Source organism: Scylla paramamosain, chromosome 34 (assembly GCF_035594125.1).
Source record: "Scylla paramamosain isolate STU-SP2022 chromosome 34, ASM3559412v1, whole genome shotgun sequence".
Lineage (NCBI taxonomy): Eukaryota > Metazoa > Arthropoda > Malacostraca > Decapoda > Portunidae > Scylla > Scylla paramamosain.
This window is the reverse complement of record NC_087184.1, coordinates 8,720,220-8,730,219: the sequence shown is the minus strand read 5'-3', so window position 1 is coordinate 8,730,219 and position 10,000 is coordinate 8,720,220. Positions and strand designations below refer to the sequence as shown.

The following is a 10,000-nucleotide window of genomic DNA, read 5'->3' as shown; positions in this document are numbered from 1 at the left end:
ACGATGAAAGGAAGAATCAAGAGAGAGAGAGAGAGAGAGAGAGAGAGAGAGAGAGAGAGAGAGAGAGAGAGAGAGAGAGAGAGAGAGAGAGAGAGAGAGAGATAAGAAAAAGAGAATAACGAAAGGAGGAGAAGGAATGGGCAATAAAACAATAAAAACACAGTAAAATAAAACGAAGAAGTAAGAAAAGAAAATAAGAAGAAAGGTAAGGAAAACAGAAGAGAGGAAAAGAAGGAAGAAAAGGAAAAAAACGAAGGAAGGAAAACACGAAGACAGGAAAAAAACAAATAAAGAAAGACATGAAAGGAAAAAAAGAATGAATGAAGGGAGGCAGAAAGGAAAAAGGAAAGAAAATAAAGAAATATATGAATGAAAAAAATGAACGAAGGAAGGAAGAAAGGAAAAACCAAGAAATTAAGATAAATTAAAAAATAAATAAAAAGTAAAGGATGGCATGAAAGAAAGAAATGAATGAACGAAAGAAGAAAGGAAGGAAGGAAGGAAAACCCAAGAAATGAAGGAATGAAAGAAGGAAGGAAGGAGATAAATAAGGAAGGAGCAAGAAGTAAACAAGTAGGAGAAAATTCAAAATGGCCGCCCTTTGCTGAATGTAGGAAAATAAACAAAGAATCTGGCAATTATTTTTTTCCTTCTTTTTCCTCTTCACCCTATCTTTATCTTCCTCATTTGTTTATTCTTCCTTTTCTTGGCATTCATTCTATTTATGGATTTTTATTTATTTTTTTCATTTTTCTTTCTTTTCTTCTTCTTTTGTTCTAGTTCTTTTCTTTTAGTATGTGTGTTCGTACATGCGTTTGCTTATCATTCTTATTTTCTTGTTCACCTCATTCCTTATCAACATTTTCTTTTATATTTAACTGACCCTAACCTTAACTCTCTCTCTCTCTCTCTCTCTCTCTCTCTCTCTCTCTCTCTCTCTCTCTCTCTCTCTCTCTCTCTCTCTCTCTCTCTCATGACTCACATAAACGTACACACATTTCCACACACACACACACACACACACACACACACACACACACACACACACACACACACATAAAAGCTAAACGATGTAGACACACAGAAATACGCTCATTAATTACTTGGCAGTGTGTGTGTGTGTGTGTGTGTGTGTGTGTGTGTGTGTGTGTGTGTGTGTGTGTGTGCTATTTTTATATTCTAAGTTACCTCTGTGATCCGTTGCCAGAGAGCGAGAACGAGAGCGAGAGCGAGAGAGAGAGAGAGAGAGAGAGAGAGAGAGAGAGAGAGAGAGAGAGAATGAGGTAGGGAGAAAGGCTATTTAGGTATTAAGTAAGGAGGGAAGGAGAGAAGGAGGGAGGGAAGGAAGGAAGGAGAGAGGGAAGGGGGAAGGAAGGGGGGAAGGAAGGAGAGAAGGAAGGAAGGAGAGAAGGAAGGAGGGAGCTAAGAAGAGAGAGAGAGAGAGAGAGAGAGAGAGAGAGAGAGAGAGAGAGAGAGAGAGAGAGAGAGAGAGAGAGAGAAAGGAAGTAGACTGAACAGACACATGCTAGAACACACACACACACACACACACACACACACACACACACACACACACACACACACGTTGTACTCAAGATTCTTTTTCTTCTTTTTTTTCAGCTATTAAGTTTCTCTCTCTCTCTCTCTCTCTCTCTCTCTCTCTCTCTCTCTCTCTCTCTCTCTCTCTCTCTGCGGTAGACGCCTGAAACACACCTGCAATATATACAACACACCTCCTTTCTTACCTATACAAAGACGCACTCCTTAATTCTATCTCCCTCCCTTCCTTTCCTCCCTTCCTTCCCTCACTCCTCCTCCCCTCCCTTCCTTCCCTTCTTCTTTCCTTCGGTCTTCTCCTCCCTCCACAACTTACTCATGCAAGTTAATCCGCACACACACACACACACACACACACACACACACACACACACACACACACACACGGAAAAAAAACTAATCCATATTTTTCAATTCGGAATAAAGAATAAGACAGACGAAAAGAGAGAGAGAGAGAGAGAGAGAGAGAGAGAGAGAGAGAGAGAGAGAGAGAGAGAGAGAGAGAGAGAGAGAGAGAGAGAGAGAGAGTATAAAAAAATCAAGAAGGAAAATTTGATCATAAAAACATGAGAAGAAAGAGAAAATGAAAGGAGAAAAAAGAACAGGGGAACTCAGAGAAGAATAAAAGGAAGAAAAGAAGAAGAAGAAGAAGAAGAAGAAGAAGAAGAAGAAGAAAGAAAGAAAGAAAGAAAGAAAGAAAGAAAGAAAGAAAGAACGAAAGAAACAACAAGAGTAACAAGAAAATGATGATGATGATGATGATGATGATGATGATGATGATGATGATGATGATAACGATAATTTAAGACAATGACAATAACAATCAGGAAGAAAAGTAACAAAGAAAAAAAAATAGAAAAGTAATAGAGAAAAAAAAATCACACACACACACACACACACACACACACACACACACACACACACACATACACACACATACACACACACCTGGGCAGCTCTAATACGTGCAATAAACCTGTGCCGTGGAAAGTGTTAGCGCCACTGCGGACATTTCTGGTGACTGGCCTTGTTTGCCGAGCCCACACCACGTTATCGGAAGGTTCTACCGATTTTTCTGAAGGTTCATGCAAATTTCTGGATCTTTCGGTATTTCTGTTGACTTTGCACTTGTTTTGTTTTGTTTTTTCTTCTTTTTTGTTGTAATTTATGTGTATATGTTAATGCAGAGACCCAGAGAGAGAGAGAGAGAGAGAGAGAGAGAGAGAGAGAGAGAGAGAGAGAGAGAGAGAGAGAGAGAGAGAGAGAGAGAGAGAGAGAGAGAGAGAAAGGAAACAAGCCAAATGAACATAATATTTAATTCTTGCCCTTAATTATAACAACCTTCGTCTTCATAAAACTTATTTCTCAAGGACAATTACATTTACAATTTTCTTCTCTTTTCTTTTTTCTTCCTTGTATTTCAAAGGAAGGAGACGTGGGGGTAAAAAAAAAAAAGAAGATAAAAAGAACAATAATGAAAGCAAGCAAGCAAGGTGTGTGTGTGTGTGTGTGTGTGTGTGTGTGTGTGTGTGTGTGTGTGTGTGTGTGTGTGTGTGTGTGTGTGTGTGTGTGTGTGCAATGCAGCAATGAGGTGCGTGTTGCTTTTGTTATCTACGCGTCCTTTCTTCTTTGTCTTCTTCCTCCTCTTGTTCTTCTTTATTGTTTTTCTATTCTTATTTTCATTCCGGTCTTATTCTTATTCTTTTTCTATTTCTCCTTTTTACTATGTCTTTTTACTTTTTTTTGTTTCCTTCTCTTTATTTTACTTTGACTCTTTGCCTGTTTGTTTACTTTGTTTTACGTTTGTTTTGTTTGTTTCTTTCATTCTTTCCTTCTTTCCTTCATTCTTTATTCGCTTCTTTTAGTCTTCTTTAATCTTTCGTCTTGTAGTAATCCTTTCTTTTCTCGTTTATTTTTATCTTGTTCTTGAATTTTCTCCCTCCCTCTTTCTTCTTCTTCTTCTTCTTCTTCTTCTTCTTCTTCTTCTTACTTCTTTTTCCTTTCTTTGCTCTTTCAATTGCTACATTCTCATATTCATTACTGTCCTTTCACTCTCTTTCTTTATTGCATTATTTAGTACTCTCTCTCTCTCTCTCTCTCTCTCTCTCTCTCTCTCTCTCTCTCTCTCTCTCTCTCTCTCTCTCTCTCTTTTCATTTATGTTTTTTTCACATTTTTCCCGTTTTCTCTCAAAGTGTATGTATGTATGTGTGTATGTATGTTTGTATGTATTCTGTGTGCTGCCTGTTAATCCACCTATTTATCAGTCTATCAATCTATTTTTTTCTTTTCTTTATTTATCTGTTCTCCCTTTTCCTTCGTCACTGCAGTCATCACCTCCTATTACTTTAATTTCTCTTCCTTCCCCTTTCCATCATTCTCTTCTCCTCCTCCTTGCTTCTCTTTCTTTTCCTTCTCCTCCTTCTCCCTTCATCATTCCTGTGTAATCATATGCACTGATTATCGTCTCATTTCCTCCCTATTACCTTTCTTCCTTCTTCCCCTTCTCATTTATTCCCTTAGATGTTCTTTCTCCCCTCTTCCTCCTCCTCTTCCTCCTTCTCCTCTTTCTCCCCTTCTAAACTTGCTGCTTCTGTTCCTTTAATCTTCCCTCTTCAATGTCATTTCTCCTCTTCTCCCTTCCTCCTCCTCCTCCTCCTCCTCCTCTTCTACAAGCACTGTGACGCACCAATCACCGTCACCTTTATTTGTAAACACAAGCAAACAACCACATATGCTCTCTCTCTCTCTCTCTCTCTCTCTCTCTCTCTCTCTCTCTCTCTCTCTCTCTCTCTCTCTCTCTCTCTCTCTCTGCGTTTTCCTCTAATGGCATTTATTTTTTTTTCTGGGATACGAAATTAACACACACACACACACACACACACACACACACACACACACACACACACACACACACAAATAGACGCACACACAAGACATGATCGTGACGTGTAAGTGCAAACAAGTGACGTCACAGGAAATGACGTAATACGCACAAGATGGCTGCCCTCTTAGTCACCCCGAGTCATCCCGAGAAAAGGCGCCGCTGCTCACTAACGCCTTCACGGTTCACGGCTGCCAGAAAACCAAGCCAGGTGACGCACAAGACTCAGGCCCGCATTTTGAGGCGCTTTGCTCTCTCACCGCTATTTTCTTTCCAATATTCTGAAGCGATATGTTCTCCCGTCACCACTATTTCCACGCCTGTATTTTGAAATGCTTCACTCTCTCACCACGTCAATTTTCAAAGGCCACTGAAATTGTTAGCCTGGTTCTCAACACTGTTTCTCCTGTTAATAATGAAGAAATATTGTTAACATGCTTCTCCTCTTAATAATGTAGAAATCTTGTTAACCTGTCACCAAAACCGTAAAACATCCTTAAAATACACGTGTAGCTTCACTTAAAGCCTTCTGAAAGCGGATGTTAGTGTTAGTAGTGTTAATAATATATAAATCTTGTTGATCTGTCACTACAATCGTAAAAATACCATAAAAAAACAGTGTAGCTTCAACTAAATAGGGCCTTTTGAAAATAGCAGAGGTGCGGCGCAGATGTGTTTCATAACATGGTCCTAAGAATATTGGTATTTATGTTTCTGATGGCATTTAAATGTTTCGCGTTTAAATGCCCACCTAGCTGTCTACACGCCGCACGTTAATATATATGGAAATCTATGTATATATAATTACCTAATGTTATAAATGGACTTGAGTATTCTAATGATAATCTAGTTAATATATATTCAAATACTGAACCGCTTAGTCACACACACACACACACACACACACACACACACACACACACGCACGCACACACGAAAGAGCACCAATAAATCTCTCTCTCTCTCTCTCTCTCTCTCTCTCTCTCTCTCTCTCTCTCTCTCTCTCTCTCTCTCTCTCTCTAGGTGAGTGAACATTCTTCTCGAAATAGAGGAGGAATAAAAATAAATACAAAACCGCCAGTGTTTCTTTAACCCGCGCACTGAATAACAAAAACCAGCGGCCAGAGAGTAGCTGCTAAAAATACACCTGGTTAAAATCGATCACCTGGCAAAACAGATGATGAGACTAAAATTAGGCTAAAGTAAGACAGGAAGAAAGGTACAGGACAGGTGAGTGCTCTCTCTCTCTCTCTCTCTCTCTCTCTCTCTCTCTCTCTCTCTCTCTCTCTCTCTCTCTCTCTCTCTCTCTCTCTCTCTCTCTCTCTATCATCTGGAACTAACAGCCTTTCTCACACTCACTCACTCTCTCTCGCTGTCACTCACACATCATGTGAATGGAGCAGAAGGAGGAAGAGGTGGAGGAGGAGGAGGAGGAGGAGGAGGAGGAGGAGGAGGAGGAGGAGGAGGAGGAGGAGGAGGAGGAGGAGGAGGCGAGGTAAAGGAAAAATTATGAGGTGTAAGGGAAACACAATAAACAAGGAAGAGACATATAAACATCCTCTCTCTCTCTCTCTCTCTCTCTCTCTCTCTCTCTCTCTCTCTCTCTCTCTCTCTCTCTCTCTCTCTCTCTCTCTCTCTCTCTTCTTTGGGTGAAATAAAAAGAATATGTAAGACACTGCAACAAATAAAAATCTAATATAGCAATAAACTTAATCATCTCTCTCTCTCTCTCTCTCTCTCTCTCTCTCTCTCTCTCTCTCTCTCTCTCTCTCTCTGGGTATATTTTTACTTGTTTTTTCTTCCTTCCCTTCCCCTTCCTTCCTCCCTTCCTTGCTATATTATTATTACACTTTTATTTATGCATTGCCTGCGGTGCCCATTAGAACACCACCACCACCACCACCACCACCACCATTGTTACTTCCACAATTACTACTACTACTACTACTACTACTCTCACCACCATCACTACTGCATTACTACTACTACTACTACTACTACAACTACTACTACTACTACTACTACTACTTCTAGTACTACTACCATCACCACCACCAACAGCACGAATAATATTACTAACTCTTCTATCACCACCACCACAGCCACTGCCACTGCCATCACCACCAGTAACACCACCACTACGCCAACATCAACACCGCCATCACCACCACCCCCATCACCCCTATTACTGTCTCCTCCATCGCCACCCTCAGCATCACCACCACTACGCCTCCTACTGGTCTCACTGCTACGCCACCACCACCACCACTACCACCACCACTACCACCACCACCACCACGCTCGTAACCTAATATTCGACATCAAGATGGAAGAGCACCAGCTGACCAAACAGAATTACAGGGACATAAGAACATAAGGAAATAAGGAAGCTGCAAAAGACCAGGTGACCCACAGACGGCAGCTCCCGGACACTTAAGACTTGTCACCTCCCTCCATTCTTCCTCCCTCCCTCCCTCGCCCATTCATTTATCGCACCTCCTCCTGACACAATGTAATGTTTATGTATCGACTAAGTTCTTTTAATGTATCTATGTGTCTGTCTGCTACGTTTTGATGATCGTTTCTGACCTCTTTTTTGGGGGCTGGCGCCTCTGTGGGCCTTTTTATTTATTTATTTATTTATTTTTTTGTTGGCCTCAGTCGGTGTCCCCCCTCCCCCTCTTATCTAAAAAACTATCCTTTGTCTGTGTATCGATCACGTTCTTACTTAGTTTGTTCCCCTCATTTACAGTCGTATTTGTGAACCAGTTTTGGAGCCATATGAGTTTTGCGAACCAGGTTTTGCGACTCTATTTGTCGACCAGTTTTTGCAACCCTATTAATTTTGTTAACGAGTTTTTTTGCAGTCCTGTTTGTTAACCAGTTTTTGCCTATTTTTCTTTTACATCTGAGTTCACTTACCTTATAAAACAGTGTACGAGTTTGGCTTGCTCCGTGACTAAGAGAACATGATTTTTAATGCCGCACTTGGGTAATTTAAACACTTGTGCCATGTCATCACTCACCCAAAGAACGCAATTTAAGGTATTTCAGCTTATTCTGACAAAGCATTTTTTTCTTTTTTTTTTTCGTCTTTAGCTCATCCTTGCTGTCCTTCTTTGCAGATCCTAACTTATCCACGTCCATTCTGTAATAAAGAGGCCAGAACTGTACAAGAGTCTTAACCACAGCTGAGTTTGACCATAGAATCACACGTACTGTTCCGTTACCTACGTTTGTTAAAAAAAAAAAGTACTTTTTTTCTGTTTCAAAATCTAGTGCACTGCTTCCTAGGGTGGTAATTGGAGGATACTGTCACTCCTAAATAACTTTCTCAAGTCGATATTACATGCTTGTTTCCTTTACGGTATGGTTATTTGATTCTTTTACCATCGTTGGGGGGTATTACATTTATTAGTGATGAATTCTATTAACAATATCTTTTGGCCACTCTTACATTATGTCCCGATCTCTCTGTGATACACCTGCGTCTTGCTCTGACCTGATCAATTTTTCTACTCTGGTGTCTTCGGCAGGTTTACTGATGCCGTTGCTTATCCCGGAATGTAGACCATTAATGATGAGCATGAAAGGTACTGGGCCTAAAACAGAACCATGAGGAACACCACTGAGGAGTTCGTCCCAATTTGATTTATTTCCGTGTGTCTGTATTGTATCCCTTGCCCTCCACAGCTTGCACACTCTGATCCAATGGAATTTTTTAGTCAATTCCGTTTTGTTTAATCAGTGACGAGAAAACTGTCAAAAAGATGGAATTGAAATATATTAGTCACAGTCACCCGCCGCCTCTGATACCCTCTTATGGGGAGATGGAAGATTTGGAAGACTCGGTTCAGCCTTTGCCTTTGTCAGTAATCAATTCACCGCTTCCTAAATATTGACGTGTCCTTTTAGTTATGACAGACTGCAGCACTCAGCCCATTACTGATGTCACACTAACAGGGCGATAATTTGACATTTCACTTTTCTCCCTTTTCTTAAATATTGGACATGCACTGGCCTGTCTTCACAAATTGAGAACTATACTCGTAACTATTGACTTTCCAATAATTTCGTCAAGGATAAGCTAACTTCGTCCCTACTCTCCTTTGTGACGCAAGGAAAGACTTCATCTGCTCCTGGAGACTTCGTATCTCTCAGGATATCTTCTCTCGTTCAACAAATGTCTTATAATTTTTCTTCCTCACCTCCTATAAATATCTCGGGATGAGTTGTAAAATTTTGTTGAGTAAAAACTGATGAGAAAATATCGTTTAACGCTTCACTCATGTCCGCATTACTGTCTGTTATCTGATCATCTCTAAAGGGAAGCTACTGTCCACAGACTTATCGTTGTACATCTGACAGAAACCCCTGCATTTTGTTCTCCTCTAATCCCGCAATCCCTTTTCGGTTCACATGTATTACTTCATTGTGGTGTATCCTGTTTCTTCACTGCGGTCCTCAGTTTTCCATTCTCTTATAAATTCCTTTCATTGCATCTATATTATGTTTCACCCTGTCGGCAGTTCACTGAGGATCATATCTATTTGACCTGATGGCTCTACACTGACTATTCAATGTTTTGCCAATCTGTGACTCCTTAACTAGCTCATACTTTGCTACCACGCTGCTCTACCTCTGCGCATCCATACCTTTCCCAAATCAACCTGTACCTGCACTAATCCTTATGCTGGTGCACTAGGTTCCCCTGCCTCCTCCTCTCCTTTCCAGACGTAACTTGACCCAGCCTGACCTGTGTTTCTGAGTGTGTATAATCAAGTGACCCTTCCAAGCAGATTCTGGCCAGGTGTCTCCTTAATCTGAAATCTGCTTCCCTAAAATCAGGTGTACTAAGTTCGGGTTTACTTTTATTATGCGTCTATTGTTATGTCTTATTTTGTGATGGTTATTTGTCAGTAAAATTGTTCCTATAAACTAACAACAGCTCTAAAATATTATCACCCGTGGCTGGTTCTCTAAGTCTAAGCAGCATCTAAACATTGTCTTGAGTAGCATTCATTCATTCCTCTGACTCACGGTCGCCTGCTACTCGTACATCATCCTTGTCTACATTCCTGTAATTAAAAACCCCACAACACACACCACACGTTTTTTGTCCAGACTGCACGAATTTCTTGCAGCTACAATCCTACTGGCTCTGTAGGAATGTTCGGGGAGCTTGAGATGCTACCTTCCAGTGATGACCCTGACCCGTGTAGACTCACTCTTGTCTGTTTTCATGTTAGGTTTGGGTATGCATTCAAATATCATGCGCTTGTATGCACAGCCCCGGATGGTGACGCTTGGCACCTAGCCAGGCCACTCCACAATGACCCGCGATCACATAGTCACGGGACGCACACCAGACTGGACACGCCCCTCTACCCCTCCCCCACTCCTTTGTAACACCACTTTCTCAATAAACTATCAAAGTGTTAAACTGTTGGGCACGCCTTCTGTCAGCTCTGGCTACCTCCTTCCCGTCCACTGCGTGCCGCCGTCAGTAGTGCCGGAGCAGGGGAAGAATTATCAGTGTATCTAATCCACGAGTAATCTAC

The 10,000-nt window shown here is 41.0% G+C and overlaps 1 protein-coding gene across 1 annotated transcript in view; it reads right to left on the bottom strand.

Annotated features, from left to right (window-relative positions):
- LOC135090110 (muscle calcium channel subunit alpha-1-like) overlaps positions 1-10,000 on the bottom strand; it is a 248,598-nt gene that overhangs the window by 237,341 nt on the left and 1,257 nt on the right. The window lies entirely within an intron of this gene.